The sequence below is a fragment of the Salvia miltiorrhiza genome, chromosome 3 (genome assembly GCF_028751815.1).
Source record: "Salvia miltiorrhiza cultivar Shanhuang (shh) chromosome 3, IMPLAD_Smil_shh, whole genome shotgun sequence".
In the NCBI taxonomy this organism is placed as follows: Eukaryota; Viridiplantae; Streptophyta; class Magnoliopsida; order Lamiales; family Lamiaceae; genus Salvia; species Salvia miltiorrhiza.
Window position 1 is genome coordinate 11,588,898 of NC_080389.1, and position 21,257 is coordinate 11,610,154.

Below are 21,257 nucleotides of genomic sequence, written 5' to 3' on the forward strand. Positions count from 1 at the left end.
AGCAAATCACAGCCATCCGGTCATTTTTGATGGTTGCAATCAAGATAAGTCGTGTCGTTCGTGTCAAGGGTTCCGATCCCATGAGAGTGAGCAGTGGGCAAATTTCTTTCACACGCGATGTCTTGTCCACGACAAGTTGTGCAGTGTGATCATTGAAAGAGAAAGTTGCACGAATGTGGCGAGTAGGTACATGGTGGAGAAATCAGGGCTGACCGAGGTGCAACACCCCAAGCCGTATCGTGTGCAATGGCCGAATGAGACCGGCGTCGTCGAGGTTACCACGCGAGTGACAGTGCCTCTTCGCATTGGGAAGTATGAAGATGAGGTTGTGTGCGATGTTATTCCTATGCAGGCGACCCATATTTTGTTGGGTAGACCGTGGCAGGTTGATCGACGAGCTACTCATGATGCAGTCACCAACAAGTACTCCTTCGCGTATAGGCACAGAAAGGTGGCACTGGTTTCCCTTAGTCCTAAACAAATTTATGAGGATCACGTGCTACTACAGCAACTGCACAAGGAGGCGGAGGAGGTGATGTCTAGGGAGCAGCCGGTAGAGAAAAAAGAGATACAGGTTGAAGTGGAGATTGATAGAGAGGTTGTTGCTCTCAAAGATGAGGAGATCGATCCCGATAGGCCACAATTGGAGGAGACCGACGAAGCAATGGCAGCTGTGGTGGACATCGATCGAGAGGTTGTTGTTGTTGAAGAAGAAGAGCCCAATCTTACGTTACTGAAATTGAAGGATTCACGTGAGAAAGTGCGTGAGGAATCTGTTCCATATATTTTGGCAGAGTTTGAGCCGACGCATATGGTTTTTGATCCCGGCAAGATGAATGATGGACAAGAGCGAGAAGCTAAGGTCCTTACATTGTTTCTAGCAGCCAATGAAGATTTTGTTTTTGATCCAGGTATTAGCATTCACGGATTGGATTTGAGGACAAATCCTCTTCAAGAATAGGGGAATGATGCAGCCCTGATGCAGCCCGAACAGAGCCAAGCTCGCGCCAAAACAGAGTTGAATCCCGCGCCAGACCAGAGCCAAGGACGCCAGAGGAATCGAGCTCGCCAAGGACGCCAGCGGAATCAGCTCGCCAGCGGAGTCATCTCGCCAGTGGAGTCAGTTCGCCAGCGGACTCAAGCCCGCCAGCGGAGTCAGCTCGCCAGCGGACTCATCTCGCCAGCGGACTCATATCGCCAGCGGAGTCCTCCCGCCAGAGGAGTCCTCCCGCCAGAGGAATCCTCCCACCAGAGGAGTCATTCCGCCAGAGGAGTCCTCCCGCCAGAGAAACACAAGCTTGTCCGTACCGAAAATGCACTTCTTAAGGTTAGCAGACAACTTTTCCTTGCGAAGCACATCCATAACAGACCTCAAATGTTCAACATGCTCATCATGATTCTGGCTATAAATGAGGATATCATCAAAGTAGACAACAACAAATCTGCCAATGAAAACACGCAAAACATGATTCATAAGACGCATGAACGTACTAGGCGCATTAGTCAAACCAAAAGGCATAACTAACCACTCATACAAACCAAGTTTTGTCTTAAAAGCAGTTTTCCATTCATCACCTTCCATAATCCTAATCTGATGGTATCCACTACGCAAATCGATCTTAGAAAAGACACAAGAACCATGCAACTCATCTAGCATATCATCTAAACGAGGGATAGGATGGCGATACTTTACCGTGATGTTATTGATGGCTCGGCAATCACAGCACATCCTCAAAGACGAGTCCTTCTTTGGTACAAGTAGAACGGGTACCGCACAAGGACTCAAACTCTCCCTCACAAAGTCAATCTGATGCTCAATCCCTCGAATTGGTGGTAAACCGGCAGGTGTATCGTCGGGAAAAACATCATCAAACTCCTGCAAAACAGAACGAATAGAAGGGGTTAGAGAAGAGAGATCGTTAGTAATAACCAAGTTCTCCTGATATCGCAACAGCATGATCGGCCTCTCCTCCTGTACACACCACTTCAAATCACTAGCCCTAGCAAGGAATGACTTATGAATCAACCCATTCTCCTTCTTCTCCACGGGCTGCTCCTTTGACTTCACCTTGTCCGCCTCCTTTTGCAATTGCACTTGATCCTCATAAACTTGTTTAGGAGTAAGAGGAACAAGCGACACCTTTTTCTGCTTGTATTCAAATGAATATTTGTTGGTGAAGCCATCATGAATAACACGACGATCAAACTGCCACGGTCGCCCCAACAGGATGTGGCTCGCTTGCATAGGGATCACATCACACACAACCTCATCCTCATACTTCCCAATGCGAAACGGAACCTTCACTTGCTTCATCACTTTGATGACGACTGTCTCATTCAGCCACTGCAAACGATACGGCTTGGGATGCTTCTCCGTGGTCAGCCCAAATCTCTCAACCATGGCTCTACTAGCCACATTCGTGCAACTCCCGCCATCAATGATCACACTACATACCTTGTCTTGAACAAGACATCTCGTGTGAAAGAGGTTCTCCCGCTGCTCTCGCTCATTGGGTTGAGTTTGGACACTCAAGGCTCTCCTAGCTACAAAAAGCTGTCCATTGGGCGCGAAAATCTCCTCACACTCCTCCTCATCATCGGTACCATCTCCATCCTCCAATTTCGGCATATCAGGATCGGTCTCATCACCATCCGTCACGACTTCGCCGTCATCTCTCATGATCATAATTCTCCTGTTCGGGCAGTCACTCATAATATGCACGAAGCCTTGGCACTTGAAGCACTTCTTATCTCGATTTCGACCATCGGAAACGGCCGGAATGCCCTGATTTGCTGCACCGGATCCCTCGGGTCGGGACCTAACGAACGGCTTCTTCTCCTCTCTCGGCGGTGCCTCCTTTTTCCATTGATTCCCTTTTGACGAGGAACCATTAGAAACTGGTTGCGATTGCCTCCAATTACCTTGATTCTGGCGCTGGTTGCTGCTGTTGTTGCCCCTCCTCTTGAGTTGATTCTCGATCTTGATGGCCATGTGAACCATGTCTTCCAACTCAACGTAGTGCTGCAACTCCACCTTATCACGAATATCCCAATGCAGACCAGTCAAGAATCTCGCCATGGTCGCCTCTCGCTCCTCCACCACATTGGCTCGAATCATGGCAACCTCCATCTCCTTATAATACTCATCCACACTCCGACTGCCTTGCCTCAAAGTCTGCAACTTGTTGAAAAGCTCGCGGTAGTAATGATTCGGCACAAAACGCTTCCTCATCATAGCCTTCATCTCCTGCCAAGTCTGAATAGGCGGCTCACTGTTTCTCCTCCTACTCGTCACCATCTGATCCCACCAAACAAGTGCATAATCGGAGAACTCAATTGCTGCCAACTTCACCTTCTTTAGCTCTGAATAGTTGTGGCAATCGAACATAAGCTCCACCTTTCTCTCCCAATCAAGATACAATTCTGGGTCATTCTTCCCTTGGAAGGGAGGAACGTTCATCTTGATGTTGCCCAGATTGTTATCTTGCCACGTTCTGCCGCCGTCGTCCTCATCCTCAAATCCTGTATCATCTACATGCTCCTCATACAGACGGTGGAATCGACCTCCGCCACCACCACGGCCTCCTCGCCCGCGGCGGCCTCCTCGTGTGAAAGTGGTCTCTTGAGAATGAGACTGCTCCATCAGCTCGATCTTGTCGTACACTCCCTCGATTTCTGAGTGTAGCATCTTGCCAAATTCTGAGCGAAGTGCCTCCACCACGAGTTTTAACTGTGGATCCACAACAGGGCTATTGCTCAAATCCGCACCCTGTTCATCTTTCTTAGACATAGTGACACAGAAAACAAGAAACGGTTAGTGAAACAAAATAAAAGGACCTCACCACCTCACAAACACTCGTGTATCACTTAAGATGAAATCACTCAGCGCTCGTGTATCACACAATTCAACGGCTCTGATACCAAATGATACGATCCTTGCCGATCGATCGAACACAACGCACGCGGAAGACTGAACTTGAACGGAAAGGATGGAAATCCCAAAACCACTGAATCTAACCCACAGAATGATTTAGGCGAATGGATCCCTAAACCCCAACGTGCAGTTGACGCAGCAACTCGGGGACGCTGAATGACACCCGACGAGGGTTGGTTGACTCGCCGTTACGTCGATAATTGAATTCGTCTTGGAATAATCAAGAGGAATTCGAAATTCTCAAGAGAGAAATAAAACTCACAAGTTTATTGATAAAAGTAGGCTAATTTTCGTCCAACATGTAGCAGCCATATATATAGGCAAAACTAAACCTAGTAATAAGGAAACAACTTAAAAAGAAGCCCTAATAGGCCAAACAAGGCCCTTACTTTAAAAATCCGAAAATTAAAAGGCCCTTAAACTAATGGGCTGCAAAATAAAGCTAAATAAATAAAAATTGAAGTCTTTCACACTTCGGCCCACTCGCACGTAATAAGATTAATCAAACACGGGCTCAATTCGCCAACTCCACAATCTCCAATTGGCTTCTTGATCAACTCTTGCTTCCAAACTTCTTCAACTAAGATCATCAAGCTCTCCTTGAACTTCTTGGCTCGAGCTCTTGTAACTGGACCAACAGGAACATGCACTGGATCTTGTACTAACGAACCTTGGGCTGCATCAGAACATATGCCGGAAACATAACGTTTTATAGCATTTATTGAACTGCCAACAGTAACACACAGGGTTTTACTTGAAGGACCCGTGCATACTAAACATTTTCTTTCGTTTCATAAAGTTGGATGCGCATCCCATTTTCAGTCTATATGATCCATATCTGTTCCTTTAACGCGCCGGGAAGGAGGCCTCCTTCCACGGACGCCAAGACCGATCGCAAGCGACATACAGTCTCCCTGGTGTACACGTTAACCCTTACTAGCAAACCTTTGTCTAGCGTAGGGTCCGAATTCGATTTCCTTTATAGTTGGCAAACCAACACAGATAAGATACATACATAAAACATAAACATTTTTGGCAGACAATCATTTCATAAACATTTCTTTTCCTTTCATAAGAACCATTCATCATTTAATCATTTCCATAAACATTTCATTTCATAAGAACCATTCACCATTTAAAATAATACAGTAATATCATGTCATTCATTTCATTTCGTATAAGAGGCCTGTATGCAGGGGATCTCTATATACGTGTTTTAAGAAAGTCCACCTTATTCGTTCCCACTACGGGCGTAGAGTTACTTCCCTCTTTTGCTATCACTTCCCGCCTGGACCTTCATTGACGAAGAATCGATGAGGAGAAGGGTCATATAAAGGAAACCTCATTTAACCTAAACTCACATAAGGAAATAAAACTTAACACTTTTACTCAACTGCCCTGCCAGCGCTGACTTGGCAACCAGAGCTGACCTCACGGCAGAGCTGACTCGCAGCCAGAGCTGACCTCAATAGCCAGAGCTGACTCAACAGCCAAAGCTGACTCGTCAGCCAAAGCTGACTCGCCAGCCAGAGCTGACTTTGGTCAGCCAGAGCTGATGATGTGATCTTCGCCGGTGCAGAACAGAATCCTGCAGGGCTGATCTCACAAACACGCACGGAAGGCTTAAAAAGAGAACTGAAATAAAGATAAAGTGTGGATATCCCAAAACCCCTGATCTAACCTACGAAGTTTCCTAGAGAACGGATCTCTAGACCCCAACGATGTGATCGGTGCAGCAACTCGGAGACGTTGAATGACACACGACGAGGGATGATGAACTCGCTGATAAGTTGAATTTGCTTGGGCAAAATTCAGGAAGAACTCGAAGTCCTCAAGAGAGAATAATCTCACGAATTTGATTGGTAAAATATATATTAAAAGTTCTCCTTTTCGTTGCATACAGCAACCATATATATAGGCAAAATAAAACCCTAATTTAAAGAAGGAAATAACGTAAAAACAAGGAAACTTAAAAAACAAGGAAACAAAGAAACTTGATCAGCAAGCTTTGACAACTCGGGCGAGAATGCCAGCACTGGAAAACGCCCCTCTGGAAACGCCCGCTCCTCTACTCTGGGAATTCCGCTCTGCTCTGGGAATTCCGCTCCTCTGCTCTGGAAAGTCGGCTTCTCTGCTCTGGCCGCTTCGACTTTACTGCTCGGGCAGACTTGACTTCTCTGCTCGGGCACAGTCGACTTCTCTGCTCTGGCAGTTCGGCTTCTCTGCTCTGGCAGCTTCGACTTCTCTGCTCTGGCAGCTTCGACTTCGCTGCTCGGGCAGACTTGACTTCTCTGCTCGGGCACAGTCGACTTCTCTGCTCTGGCAGTTCGGCTTCTGTTCTAGCATCCTTGGCTCTGGTCTGGCGGGGGATTCATCTCTGCTCTGGCGCGAGCTTGGCTCTGTTCGGGATTCATCTCTTCTTGAAGAGGATTTGTCCTCAAATCCAAGTCGTGAATGCAAATACCTGGATCAAAAACAAAAGCTTCGTTTGTTGCAATAAACGATTGATGGACCCTAGCTGTTCTCTCGTGTCCATCATTCATCTTGCCGGGATCAAAAACCATATGCTTCGGCTCAAACGCTGAATTTTCTTGAACTTTGATCATGCCGAAATTGTTATTGAAAATACCTCCATGCCTCTTCTCTCTTCCGAACAGCCATGTAGTTAGCATCGGCGCGGCATCACCAAAGATTTCCTTTTCATACTGATCGATGTGGATGGGGCCCCTCATGTAACGCCCCGTATTTAGTTACCTTACAATAGTATCGAAATACTATCGAGAGTTAAGGACTAACATACTAGAGTCGAGAGGGAGTTATTGATGGATGGTATGATGAGTGAAATAGAGATGTTAAGAGGATCGAGAATGGTGTTAGAACTAAGATGGAGAGGTTATTTATCTTCGAGTTAAGACGAAGTACGAGAGATAGAGTTGAGGTAGTGATTGAGAATTTCTATAGAGAGGATTAATCTAGAATGACGATTAGAGTAATGACGAGAGTTGATCTGTTTTTATATGATTTATTTGATGTTGTGTGATTTATATGATATGTGCGCATTTAATTGTTTGAGTCTGCTTGATTTTCAAAGATTAGCACAAATGTTTAATTCCCGTCGCACACTTCTATTTTCACCACCAATATTTTATCCTTTTTCCCACATGTGGAAATAGCCGATTTGATTTGCTGCTAAGGGGGAGACAAATTACTATTGAGCATTAAATGCTACTTATCTTATGGAATAAGAATATTGACAAAACCGAAGCGTCTCTCTCTCTCTCCGTCATTTTTCATCTTTTCGGCCATCAACTTCTTCTCTCTCCCTCACGATATTCTCTCTCTCCTCCATTGGAGACTAAGCTCAAAGCTTCACCAGTCACCACTGAGACCAAATACTCCGCTAAATCTAGCCTTAAACACTTTCCACGCTGGTTTCAAGAAGATTTGTTGAGTCATAACCTGAAGAATCGAGAAAAGACGCCCTTTCTCTTGAAACTTTTGGAGTAAGTGTTCTGATTTTTCGAGTCTAGACTTGGTTGTGAGAAGTATGTGGTGATTTGTGTGAGTAATAAGATGTATTAAGCATGAGAAACTTCCCCTTCTCCTCTTTTCTTCATTTTCGAAAAACTTGGGTTTGTGCCCTGTAAAAATTCTTCTTTTCTTAAACCAAGTTGAGATGTGTGTTACGTGATGTTTTGTGTGTTATGTGATGATCTGAAGTGGTTAAAATGTGTTTTACAAAACTTAGGTTTGAGCATGAGTTTTTGCAAAACTGAGTTTGGAGATATGAGTTTTTACAAAATTAGTTGATATGTGATTTTGGGAAAAATCTGCGAAACGATGTCTTGCATGATGTTTAAATGTTTGAGAGTGTTTGATGTTTGAGGATGAAAAAGTTGATGAGTTTCCGAGTTGCTCTTGATTGCAATGTTCTGCCTTGAGCCTTGTTCTCGGAACCGAGAAGTTATTCCCCCACTGGCATGCCAGAGAAATCGTTTCCCCGCTGGCATGCCAGATAATTCATTTCCCCGCTGCCCTGCCAGCGAGTTCGATTCCAGCGAGTTCGATTCCTCTGAGTTCGATTCCTCTGGAGTTCGATTCCTCTGGAGTTTGATTCCTCTGAAGTTCGATTCCTCTGACGATCGATTTCTCTGACGATCGAGCCCTCTGACAATTGAATCCTCTGACGTTTGATTCCTCTGGCAACAGAGAGTTCGCCATTCCTCTGGCGACAGAGAGTTCGCCATTCCTCTGGCATTTTTCCGCTGCTCTGCCAGAGAGTTCATGTTTTCACTGCCCGGGCAAGTTGATTCCTCTGCCCTGGCAAGAATTTCTCCGCTGTTTCGCCGAGCTACCCCGCTCTACTCGACTGAGTTTTTTCACTCTGACCACCGAGCATTCCTCTGCTCTGGTCCCCAAGTCAACTTGTGTGTCTGTTCACTTATGACATGTTTTGTTAAGTGTTTATGCATGCTTTTGTGCTTGATTGCTTTTAAGTGTCTAGCCTTCTGAGCGTTAAGTTGAGAATAAGATTAGAATTTGTTTATCATAGAGTCGAGTGATTAGAGGGAGATAAGCCGGAGAATAGATATGAGGAGTGTTATATAAGATTAAGGTTAAGCTTTTTGTGAGGAAGTTTCTAACATATTCCTCGCAACTACAGAGACCAGTCGAGGACGCAAGTAAAGATCTCTCTGAGGTACCACCTGCAACACGCCAAGTTACTACAGCTGGGCAGTATGTTGAGAATATGATGAGTATGAAATTACTGAGTTTTCCAAAATGATTTATTGATGTTATGAGCTTATCAAATGATTAATTAAAATGATGTTTATGAACTGTTTGACTTGCCAATATTTCTGATGATGAACTTGTATGTTTGATACGATCCTTGCCGATCGATCGAACAGAACGCACGCGGAAGACTGAACTTGAACGGAAAGGAATGGAATCCCAAAACCTCTGAATCTAACCCACGGAATGATATAGGCGACTGAATGCCCTATACCCCAACGTGTAGTTGACGCAGCAACTCGGGGACGCTGAATGACACCCGACGAGGGTTGGTTGACTCGCCGTTACGTCGATAATTGAATTCGTCTTGGAATTGATGCAGCCCAAGGTTCGTTGGTGCAAGACCCGGTGCATGTTCCTGTTGGTCCGGTTACAAGAGCACGAGCCAAGAAGTTCAAGGAGAGCTTGATGAGCTTAGTTCAAGAAGTGTGGGCTCAAGAGTTGATGAAGAGACCCATTGGAGTTGGCGAATTGAGCCCGTGCTTAATTAATCTCATTACATGCGAGTGGGCCGAAGCTTGAAGATTTTAATTATTTTGAAGACTTCATTTATTTATTTCAGTCTTGTTATTTTCGCAGCCCATTAGTTTAAAGGGCTTTGTTATTTTCGAATTAATAAGGGCCTTGTTTGGCAGCCTTGTGAATTTCGAAATTAGGGCTTCTTTTTGCTTGTTAGTCAAGTTAGGTTTAGTCTTTACTTTGCCTATATATAAGGCTTTGTGTTGGACGAAATTTTCAGCCTACCTTTAATCAAATTGTGAGTTTTTATTCTCTCTTGAGAGTTTCGAATTCTTCTTGATTTTTCCAAGACGAATTCAATTTATCGACGTAACGGCGAGAACAACCAACCCTCGTCGGGTGTCATTCAGCGTCCCCGAGTTGCTGCGTCAACTACACGTTGGGGTTTAGGGATCCGTTCGCCTAAATCATTCCGTGGGTTAGATTCAGAGGTTTTGGGATTTCCACCCTTTCCGTTCCAGTTCAGTCTTCCGCGTGCGTTGTGTTCGATCGATCGGCAAGGATCGTATCAGGAATAATCAAGAGGAATTCGAAATTCTCAAGAGAGAAATAAAACTCACAAGTTTATTGATCAAAGTAGGCTTATTTTCGTCCAACATAAGAAGGCCTATATATAGGCAAAGACTAACCCTAATCTAAGAAGGAAACAACTTAACTACCAAGCAAAGAAGCCCTAATTTTCGTCCATCATAAGGACTACAAATAAGGTATGCGAAAACCTAACCAAACTAGGAGAATAAACATGGAAAATAACTCCTAATCTAATAAGGAAACATATCCTTAGTCAAAACAAGGTATAAAACTCAAAATTGACTCAACTAAGGCCTAATTTCAGCCACCCTAACATAACCCACGAAAATTATAAGATAAAACAAAATAAAAGACTCTATTAAATCAGCCCACATATGCAACGTAACTTGGGCCTCCATGGCATGCATCATTCCCCTCCTCTTGAAAGGGATTTGTCCTCAAATCCAAGTCGTCAATCCAAATGCCGGGATCAAAAATCAAATTTTCGTTCCTTGCATTAATTGACTGTTGGACCATAGCTTTTCTCCCTTGTGCATTATTCTTCTTCTTCGGCTCTAACTCTGACTTCTCTTGAACCTTGAACATGAAGAACTTGTTGTTGAAAATACTGCCATGCTTCACTTTTCTTCCGAACAGCCATGTAGCATGCATCGGCGCTTTATCACAAAAGAATTCACTTGCAGACGTGATCAGCAAAACCGTTGCTTCCAAAGGAATTGGAACATATTCCTCAAGCACTTTCTCACGTGAATCCTGCAATTTCAGCAATGTAAGATTGGGCTCCTCTTCTTCAATAGCAACAACCTCTCGATCGATGCCCACCACAACTGCCTTTGCTTCATCGGTCTCCTCCAATTGTGGCCTATCGGGATCGGTCTCCTCACCTTGGAGAGTAACAACCTCTCTATCAATCTCCACTTCAACCTGCATCTCCTTTTTCTCTACCGGCTGCTCCCTAGACATCTCCTCATCCGCCTCCATGTGCAGTTGCTGCAGTTTCACGTGATCCTCATAAATTTGTTGAGGACTAAGGGAAACAAGTGCCAACTTCTTTTGCTTATACGCGAAGGAGTACTTATTGGTGACTCCATCCTGAGTAGCTTGTCTATCAAATTGCCACGGTCTACCCAACAAAATATGGGTCGCCTGCATGGGAACAACATCGCACAAAACCTCGTCTTCATACCTCCCCAAGCTAAAAGACACTTTCACTTGCTTGGTGACCTCGACGACGCCGGGCGCATTCAGCTATTGCAAACGATATGGTTTGGGGTGATTCAACTTGGGCAGCCCCAATCTCGTCACCATGAACTGACTCACCATATTCGTGCAACTTTCGCCATCAATGATCACACTGCACAACTTGTCTTGGACAAGAACTCTCGTGTGAAAGAGATTCTCCCAATGCTCGCTCTCATTGGATCCGAAACCTTGACATGTACGACACTTTGTATCTCGATTGCAACCATCAAAAACTGCCGGATGGCTGTGATTTGCAGAACTGACACTCATACTCTCTCAAGAACGTAAAGACCCAAACAGAAAAACAAAACACTGGATAATTTCGACCCTTACGAAACCTGGAAAACTGATACCAGATGATACGATCCTTGCCGATCGATCGAACAGAACGCACGCGGAAGACTGAACTTGAACGGAAAGGAATGGAATCCCAAAACCTCTGAATCTAACCCACGGAATGATATAGGCGACTGAATGCCCTATACCCCAACGTGTAGTTGACGCAGCAACTCGGGGACGCTGAATGACACCCGACGAGGGTTGGTTGACTCGCCGTTACGTCGATAATTGAATTCGTCTTGGAATAATCAAGAGGAATTCGAAATTCTCAAGAGAGAAATAAAACTCACAAGTTTATTGATCAAAGTAGGCTTATTTTCGTCCAACATAAGAAGGCCTATATATAGGCAAAGACTAACCCTAATCTAAGAAGGAAACAACTTAACTACCAAGCAAAGAAGCCCTAATTTTCGTCCATCATAAGGACTACAAATAAGGTATGCGAAAACCTAACCAAACTAGGAGAATAAACATGGAAAATAACTCCTAATCTAATAAGGAAACATATCCTTAGTCAAAACAAGGTATAAAACTCAAAATTGACTCAACTAAGGCCTAATTTCAGCCACCCTAACATAACCCACGAAAATTATAAGATAAAACAAAATAAAAGACTCTATTAAATCAGCCCACATATGCAACGTAACTTGGGCCTCCATGGCATGCATCGGGTTGGTTGACTCGCCGTTACGTCGATAATTGAATTCGTCTTGGAATAATCAAGAGGAATTCGAAATTCTCAAGAGAGAAATTGTCATATCCCGGCTTTTAATCATTGATTAAAGGCTTAATTATTAATAATTAGGGTTCGGCATCCATTAATAATAAAACTGATTTGATTTATCTGATGTGATTTAGTTAATTTATATGTGTGTTTGATGCGCTTGATTTTTTTATTTTTATATATGATTTGAGTTCAATTGAGTTTTTAAGGATTATATATATATATATATATATATATATATATATATATATATATAAATATGGTGCACAAGTTTAATTAGTGGATTGTGCATATTTATATGAGCCACATAGATTTTTTTTTAAAGCGGGCATGAAGTCATAAAATTCCCTTCAAATGGGATATTATTTTATCAAGGATTTTATTTCAATGATTTTATAAAAGATCATTTTATTTATTAAAATAGTTTTATTTAAATATAATGTTATATCTTGTCCACTAATTTTTCTTAATTTGTTTATTTGACATCCACATGTTTTAATTAGTGGTCCTTATCTTACCACATCCCACTTGTTTATTTTATTAATTTAGCCAAATACCTCCTCTTTAACTTAGCTTAACTATTAAGCTATTTTCATTCTCTCTCTCATCCATTTCCACTTCCTCATTAAGACATTCTCTCTCTAATCTCCTAAATTATCATCTTCTTTCCTTCTACTCCCCACGGTTCCTTCAAAGAAAATTTCAAGTTTGTTTCAAGTATCCAAATCAAGAAGGAGGTAATTAATTTTGTTATCTCTCCATTAAATTTCAGAATTTTATTCTTACATCCATCCCTAATTTCTGCAGAAATAAGGTTGTACCAACAACATCACCAAATCAAGGTTACTCCAATACCTCCCCACATCATTTTGATTCTGCATCAAACATCAAAAAAAAAAAAAAAAAAAAAAGGAAAGAAAGAAGGCAGCAACGAACACACACACTCATCATCACTTCACTTCTAACTATTACAAGTACAAGATTTGATTTTTTTTAGAGAATAAACAAGAATGAATTGATGAAAGAACAGTTTTGGGAAAAACCCTAACTTTGCTCTATCTGTGTTTTCTGGACTGAAAATTTGGGGGTTCTTGTACTTTGTCTTGTGTGTGTGTCCGGGAATGGAGAGATGGAGGTGAGAGCAGCCGGCGGCTGCTCACGGCCGGCGACGGCGCGGCGGCAACCGCCGCCCTGTCCCTGTTCTGCCAAGACGAGAGAGGAGAGGAGAGAGAGAGTTTAGGATTTCAGTTTTGAAACAAAAAAAAAAGGGGGGGAGGGAAGAGAGAGAAAAGAGTGGCTGGAGACTTATCTTTTCCGGCGACGGCGGAGGACAGGGGAAGCGGCGCGGCGACGCTGGGCTTCTCACAACGGTCGGAGAAGGCACATGCAGCGGCGGAGAGGCCTCTGCCACCCTGTTCCAAGGCTGGGGACGACCAGACGGCGCCGTGCTTGGCCACAGCGGAGGCGGCAGTGGCACACGAAGGCGGCGGCGTGCGGCTGACTTCCGGCGAGGCAGAGTGAGAGAGGTGAAGAAAGAACAGAGAGAAGAGGGAGGAGATATGCCGAGAGGATGAGAGGGGGAGGGGAGACGCCCGGCGAGGCGGCACGCCGGAGGCGGCGCCGCACTCGACCGAGCAGAGAAACGAGAGGGGCGAGAGAGCCGAGAGAGGTAGAGAGAGCAAAATGGCTGATGTTGTGTGTGTTGTGTGTACATGTATTTAGGATTAGGGTTGGGCTAGGTTTTGGGCTCAAGCCCTTCTATCTTGATGTGGGCCGAAAATTTTAGATAAAAGTGGGCCGATGTTATTTTTTTTATGCTGCTGGGCCTTTTTGCTTTTAAAAAAATTTGATGGGTTTATTTAATAGGTTTGGGCCCAATTTTAATTAAGTTTTGAGCTGTTATTTAATTATAGGCCTACAAATTTTGGCCTTAATTCTTAAAAAAAAAAAAAGTGTTTCAATTTTCATTAAATTATTTAGTGGGTTTAAATCTCTTGATTAAAATGTTAATATTGAAGATTGGGACTATTTATTTTAAATGAAGCCGGTTCTTTTATTTAAATTTATTGATGGACCTTAAAAGAAGTATTTTGGGATTAAGCCCTCATTTATTATAATATTTCAAGGCTTTATGAGTATGGGTTTTAAATGGTTAAAATGTTTTTATTTCACCTCAATGGGATTTAAAATGACTTATTTAAAGTATATATAAACGAATAATGGTGCATGATTTTATTGCTTATGTGAGCATGTGATTTTTTTTAAAATGATATTAAGTTAAGGATATTGATTTCTTTTATCTTGTTTGTTATGTGATTAGACGAGGTATGTTGGTTTTTGACTGTCTTTAATGGAACGAATTATGGATGCTAGAACCCTAAAACTAAAAGATACCCTAGGCTCGTAAAATTAGACTTTGTCTTATGACAATTTCTTCACGAACTTATCGACTCTTCATCAATGAAGGTCCGGGCGACAAAAAGTGAAGCCGAAGAAGAAACGACTCCACGCCAGCTTTAAGAACGTTTAAGGTAGGCATTACTTTTACTATACGTATATAGAGATCCCCTGCGTGTCGTAGGCCTCTTATACGAATATATGCATGAGATGATTTTAACTGTTAATTTCAGTTTATTATTATGCCCTTTATGAAAATGTTTATGAAAATGAAATGTTCATGAAATGAAATGAAATGTTTATGAAATGATTGACTGCCAAAATGTTTATGTTTTTATATGTATCCTATCTGTGTTGGTTCGCCAACTTTAAAGGAAATCCAATTGGGATCCTATGCTAGACAAAGGTCGCTAGCTAGGGTTAACGTGTACACTCATGGAGACCGCGAGTCGCTTGCGACCGGTCTTGGCGTCCGTGGTAAGGAGGCCTCCTTCCCGGCGCGTGACAGAAAGGAACAGATATGGATCATATAGACTGAAAATGGGATGCATCCACCTTTATGAAAATGAAAGAAATGTTTTAGTAAGCACATGCCTTTCACGAAAATTCATGTGTGTTACTGTTATGGCAGTTCAATTTATATATGTATGCATGTTGTATTTTCGGCTTGTGCCCACTGAGTATTTTTATACTCAGCCCTGCATGTATTTCTAAATGTGCAGGTTGAGCAGGCGATGGAATGGATTGGTGTTGAGCGGATTCTCTTTTAATGATTAAGTAATGAAACCTTGAGTATGTATCTTCATATGCATAACTCACACGTATTTCCGCTGCAACCCTCTGATTTTTATTATCGCTTCTATAAGAACTTAATACTATTTTATTTCGGATGATGTCACATGGGTCTAGTATTTTAATATGAACGTTTGTAATTACCCAAGCAGTTATATATATATATATATATTGTAATTGCTTTAAATGAATATCTTTTTCGTAAAGTGTTTAAGTCACAAATAAACTTTCTTTCTTTCCCGTTTCTTAATTCCCACCCCGAGTCATAATCCCGATTAATCCGTACTTAGGTATAGTGGGCTGTGACAGAATGGTATCAGAGCAGTTCGTTTGCTCTGGCCCTAGAAACCTTATTCTAAAGAGTCGAGTCTAGCTTAATTCACTAGACTTACATGGGTTCATACGACACCGCTCAACACTCCATTGCATCGTGCTCAATCAGGGAAAAAGGTAACTGCAGTTTCAACGTTTTAAAGATGTTATTGTTCTAAACTGCTTCATGTAGATGTTTATGTGAAGAGCATGCTATGATGAAATGTTGAATGTTTTGCCTTTCATGGCATATTTTTGCAGTCTATGATGTTATGATAAGATGAATGATAGAAACTTGACATATGTTTTCCCAGAGAACATAGATTGTTATAAGTTGCATGATCACAATTTCAAAAGAACATAGACTACTAGATTAGTAGGATATCTCTACAATCTAGATTCTTAAAGTGATGATGTAGAAGAATGAAAGAGAACTTAGAGCATTTCAGCTCCCTCAAGAAAACCATGGTTCTTTTGAACTACAAAGAGGAATGAAAAGATATGTACGAGGTAAAGGAAAAGCACAAAATGATGATACGAGACGAATTCAAGGTAAACGTTGCATCAAAGGTTGAACCATAGTCTCTACGTTCGAATGCTCACGTGCGACGGAACATCGAATCGAATTTTGCTACACGATAGATTTTAAGAATAGTGTGTTTTGCATGTATACGTATGTCTGTATATATATGTCTTAGGTGGGGTTTGGGGTTTGAGGTCAATAGGATAGGGAACCTTAAGATAAGTTTAGTTGTCATAATGAAACTTATGTTTCGACATGTACAGTATGTCCATGGCTCTCTAAGTTCGGGACGATGTTTCCCATGTGACTGGGAGGTGATGATGTTGGACCTGGCCAGTCCACATGATCCAAATCTCAGTAGACGTCTTTTGGGTTGAAAACCCATGTGTTTTAACTTCCGATTGAAAAGCCAGATGGGTTCTTACTCTAGGTCATTTTGTTCGACCTTGTAGTTAATCATTTCCTACCATCTGGTCGTCCTTTTGAATCTCTTAAACAGTTTCTACACCACCTTGCTTTGATGTTGTGTTGATTTTGAGCCTTGCAACTTTTGAGTTGTCATAATTGATCCCCTTGACCGATAAGACTAAGAAGTATTGGTATACTGACCTAGCATATCACCCAAACTATAGCTTCGTATAGCTGTGTTTTATTGTGTTTAAATTAGTTGAGATTAGTCTTTGTCCTATGAGTACTATCGACCCCTCATTGTGATAGAAATTCAGAGTTCAAACTGAGACCGTAATATAGTGTTTGTGTACAAGGACTTAAGTTATTTGGTCTATGATAGTTTTAAGATAGATTCACAGGAAAGTGTTATGTATGTGATAGGTAGTAAGAAATGGGTCGATGACCATTTTGGTCTTTGGAAATAGAATGCCCCGTTGATGAGCCCTAGGAATGAGGTAGGAGCAAATGAACCGCCGCAAAAGGACGAGGGAATTTATTCTCAAGTGAATCTCGTGTATATAGATTGGATTGGGGAAATCCAATTGATAGTAATCTTGGGATTAAGGCGATGGATAAGACCCTTGATGTTTTCTTTCCTCCATCATACCGCCAAGAATGACTTCCTGTGTCGCATTCCTGTTGACTGAATCTGCAGATTTTGGTGGAAGGCAAAACGAAAAGGGATGACTCAACAAGGGTTGGCATAATCGCCTTAGAAATGACCTTAAGGCAGAGATATACGATATATATATTTCTGATAGCTGCTATAGGACGGAAACGAAAATGACTAACTTGAAGCAAAACAAGATATCTAGACTTAGTACGACCGTAGCATCCGCGACATGTTCGTTATGCCCTACAATAGGTGGATACAATGAAAATATGTCAGAAAATTTTCACCCCAGCCTAAGGCACGAGATAAGAATGGCATGCACTGACCACAGTGAGTTTACATACTTTGAAGTACTCAGCAAAGATTTGAAGGCAAGACAGTTATGCCGAGAATCGCCCGACACAAACTCAACTCAGGGAGCAAAAGATCGAGGAAAAAGGTAATGAAAAGGAAACAATAACAACAACAACAGATACTACTATGATAGTCAAAATGACAAGAAGACTTGGTAGGAAACATAGTGCCCAAAGGCAGGGGGCAAGGACGTCAAATAAACGTAGTACCTGCTAAGGATAATCAGGGCCAGCTTGGGACACCTCTATAGCCGAAGTTTTCCAAGTCATATTATGGTGTATGTTTGGATGATAATAATACCTGTTTAAATATAGTCAGAAGGATCATTTTGCTAAAGATTGCCAAGTAAGGCCACAAGGAGGAATGTGAAGATCGAATCAACTCGGGTCAAACTCAACCTTTTAGGGTCATTCTAGGCCAACAACTACTATATCCACCGCAACTTCCTTAAGTTAGAACCTATGCCATGCACAAGATTAAACAAGGAAGCAACCAAGTAAACCTGATTAGTATGGATACGCTACTCAACACGCCTGTTATACTTCTGTTCGACACGAGTGCCTCACATTCCTTCATTGCAAATGCATGTGTGTCTTAAAGCTCCAACCTGAAAAGACAAATCAGGACTTGAGAATTTCTTCACCCTAGAAGGGGCGACAGTAGTAACACATGCTTGCTCGAACCTAGAGCTAACCATAGGATCGTTTAAGGTCATAGCGAACAACTTGCACGTCATATCGATGGAAGACGTCGATATAATCCTAGGGATGGACTGGCTAGCGGAAAACTATGCCACGATATTGTGCCAAGAGCGGAGAATCACTTTCAACTTTCCAGGAAGGGATGCTTTGAGTTTCCATGGGATACGCATGAAGAACAGAGTGCCAATAATTTCAGCTTTACAGGCAAGAAAGATGATGAACAAGAAAGACTGCCAAGCCTTCCTCGTATACCTGAACGGGGGAGTTGAGACCGAAAAGACAATGGAAGATGTAGAGATCGTGCGGGATTTTCAAGATGTTTTCCCAGAAAATTTGCCAGGATTACCACCTGATAGACAAGTGGACAAGTAGAATTCACCATCGATCTAGAGCTAGGATCGGCACCAGTATCAAAAGCACCGTACAGAATGGCTCCGAAGGAATTGGAAGAGTTGAAGATCCAATTACAAGAGTTGCTGGACCTAGGCTTCATCAGGCCTAGTGTGTCCCCATGGGGAGCGCCGGTGCTATTTGTCAAGAAGAAAGATGGCACCTAGAGATTGTGCATCGATTACCGAGAGCTGAACAAGCTAACGCTCAAGAACAAGTATCCATTACCAAGAATCGATGATTTATTCGACCAACTCAAGGGCGCAAGTGTTTTCTCCAAAATCGATTTGAAGTCTGGGTATCATCAGCTAAAGGTTAGACATGAAGATATACCCAAAACGGCTTTTCGAACAAGATATGGTCACTACGAGTTCGTAGTTGTACCGTTCGAACTAACAAATGCACCAGCTGTGTTCATGGACCTCATGAACAGAGTATTTCATCCTTATTTGGATAAGTTCGTCTTGGTGTTTATTGATGATATTCTCGTCTACTCCAAGAATGAAGAAGAACACAAAGAACATCTGAGAACTGCGTTGCAAACGCTAAGGGATGAACGCCTTTATGCCAAATTCAGCAAATGTGAGTTTTGGCTCAAAGAAGTTACATTTCTGGGACACATTGTGTCTTCAGAAGGTATTAAGGTGGACCCCGCCAAAGTGGAAGCAGTACAAGGGTGGAAGTCGCCAACTACCCCAAACAAGATCAGAAGTTTCTTGGGATTGGCTGGCTACTATCGAAGATTCATTGAGGGATTTTCCAAGATAGCAAGGCCGATGACGCAATTGCTCCGAAAGGGAATTAAATACACATGGACTAACCAGTGTGAAGAAAGTTTTCAGCTGCTCAAGGAAAAGCTAACTACGGCGCCAGTGCTAGCAATTCCGGAACCAGACAAGGAGTATGTGGTCTACACGGATGCATCAAAGAATGGATTAGGATGCGTTTTTGATACGATCCTTGCTGATCGATCGAACACAACGCACGCGGAAGACTGGACTGGAACGGAAAGGGTGGAAATCCCAAAACCTCTGAATCTAACCCACGGAATGATTTAGGCGAACGGATCCCTAAACCCCAACGTGCAGTTGACGCAGCAACTCGGGGACGCTGAATGACACCCGACGAGGGTTGGTTGTTCTCGCCGTTACGTCGATAAATTGAATTCGTCTTGGAAAAATCAAGAAGAATTCGAAACTCTCAAGAGAGAATAAAAACTCACAATTTGATTAAAGGTAGGCTGAAAATTTCGTCCAACACAAAGCCTTATATATAGGCAAAGTAAAGACTAAACCTAACTTGACTAACAAGCAAAAAGAAGCCCTAATTTCGAAATTCACAAGGCTGCCAAACAAGGCCCTTATTAATTCGAAAATAACAAAGCCCTTTAAACTAATGGGCTGCGAAAATAACAAGACTGAAATAAATAAATGAAGTCTTCAAAATAATTAAAATCTTCAAGCTTCGGCCCACTCGCATGTAATGAGATTAATTAAGCACGGGCTCAATTCGCCAACTCCAATGGGTCTCTTCATCAACTCTTGAGCCCACACTTCTTGAACTAAGCTCATCAAGCTCTCCTTGAACTTCTTGGCTCGTGCTCTTGTAACCGGACCAACAGGAACATGCACCGGGTCTTGCACCAACGAACCTTGGGCTGCATCATTCCCCTCCTCTTGAAGAGGATTTGTCCTCAAATCCAAAGCATCACCTACATCAAAAGGACTCAAATCAGTCACATTAAAAGAAGCACTCACATTATACTCACCTGGTAAGTCCAACTTGTAGGCATTGTCATTGATGCGCTCCAACACTTGAAATGGCCCGTCGCCTCTAGGAAGTAACTTGGATCTCCGCTGCAATGGAAACCTTTCCTTGCGCATGTGCAGCCATACCCAATCACCGGGCTCAAACACTACTTTGCGACGTCCTTTGTTGGCTTGCTCGGCATACTGCTTCGTGCGCCTCTCAATATTCAGCCTTGCTTTCTCATGAATCTGCTTCACAAAATCAGCCTTTTTCTTGCCATCAAGGTTAGTATACTCATGCTCAGGTAAGGGAGATAAATCCAATGGAGTCAAAGGATTAAATCCATACACAATCTCAAATGGTGAAAATTGAGTAGCAGAATGAACAGAACGATTATAAGCAAACTCAACATGAGGCAAACAATCTTCCCAAGACTTAATGTTTTTCTTGATAATAGCTCTAAGCAAAGTAGACAAAGTCCTATTCACTACCTCTGTTTGACCATCAGTTTGTGGATGACAAGTAGTAGAAAACAAAAGTTTAGTACCCAACTTACACCACAAAGTCTTCCAAAAGTAGCTCAAGAACTTCGAATCCCTATCAGAAACAATAGTCCTAGGCATGCCATGCAATCTAACAATCTCTCTAAAGAATAGATCAGCTACATGAGATGCATCATCAGATTTATGACATGGAATAAAATGTGCCATCTTAGAAAATCGATCAACAACCACAAAGATGGAATCTCGACCACGCTTAGTCCTAGGCAAACCTAACACAAAATCCATAGAAATATCAATCCAAGGTGCTGTAGGAATAGGCAATGGTGTATACAATCCATGGGAACTCACCCTAGACTTAGCTTGTTTACATGTAACACATCGACCACAAAT

The 21,257-nt window shown here is 42.4% G+C and overlaps 1 long non-coding RNA gene across 1 annotated transcript; it reads left to right on the forward strand.

The window, feature by feature from the left end:
• The first annotated feature begins 12,491 nt into the window (after nt 1-12,491).
• Nucleotides 12,492-15,418, forward strand: LOC131017665 (uncharacterized). Its single transcript, XR_009099761.1, has 4 exons — nt 12,492-12,820; nt 12,891-12,925; nt 14,550-14,614; nt 15,203-15,418. It is a non-coding gene; the product is annotated as an uncharacterized LOC131017665 (long non-coding RNA).
• The last annotated feature ends 5,839 nt before the right edge of the window (nt 15,419-21,257 follow it).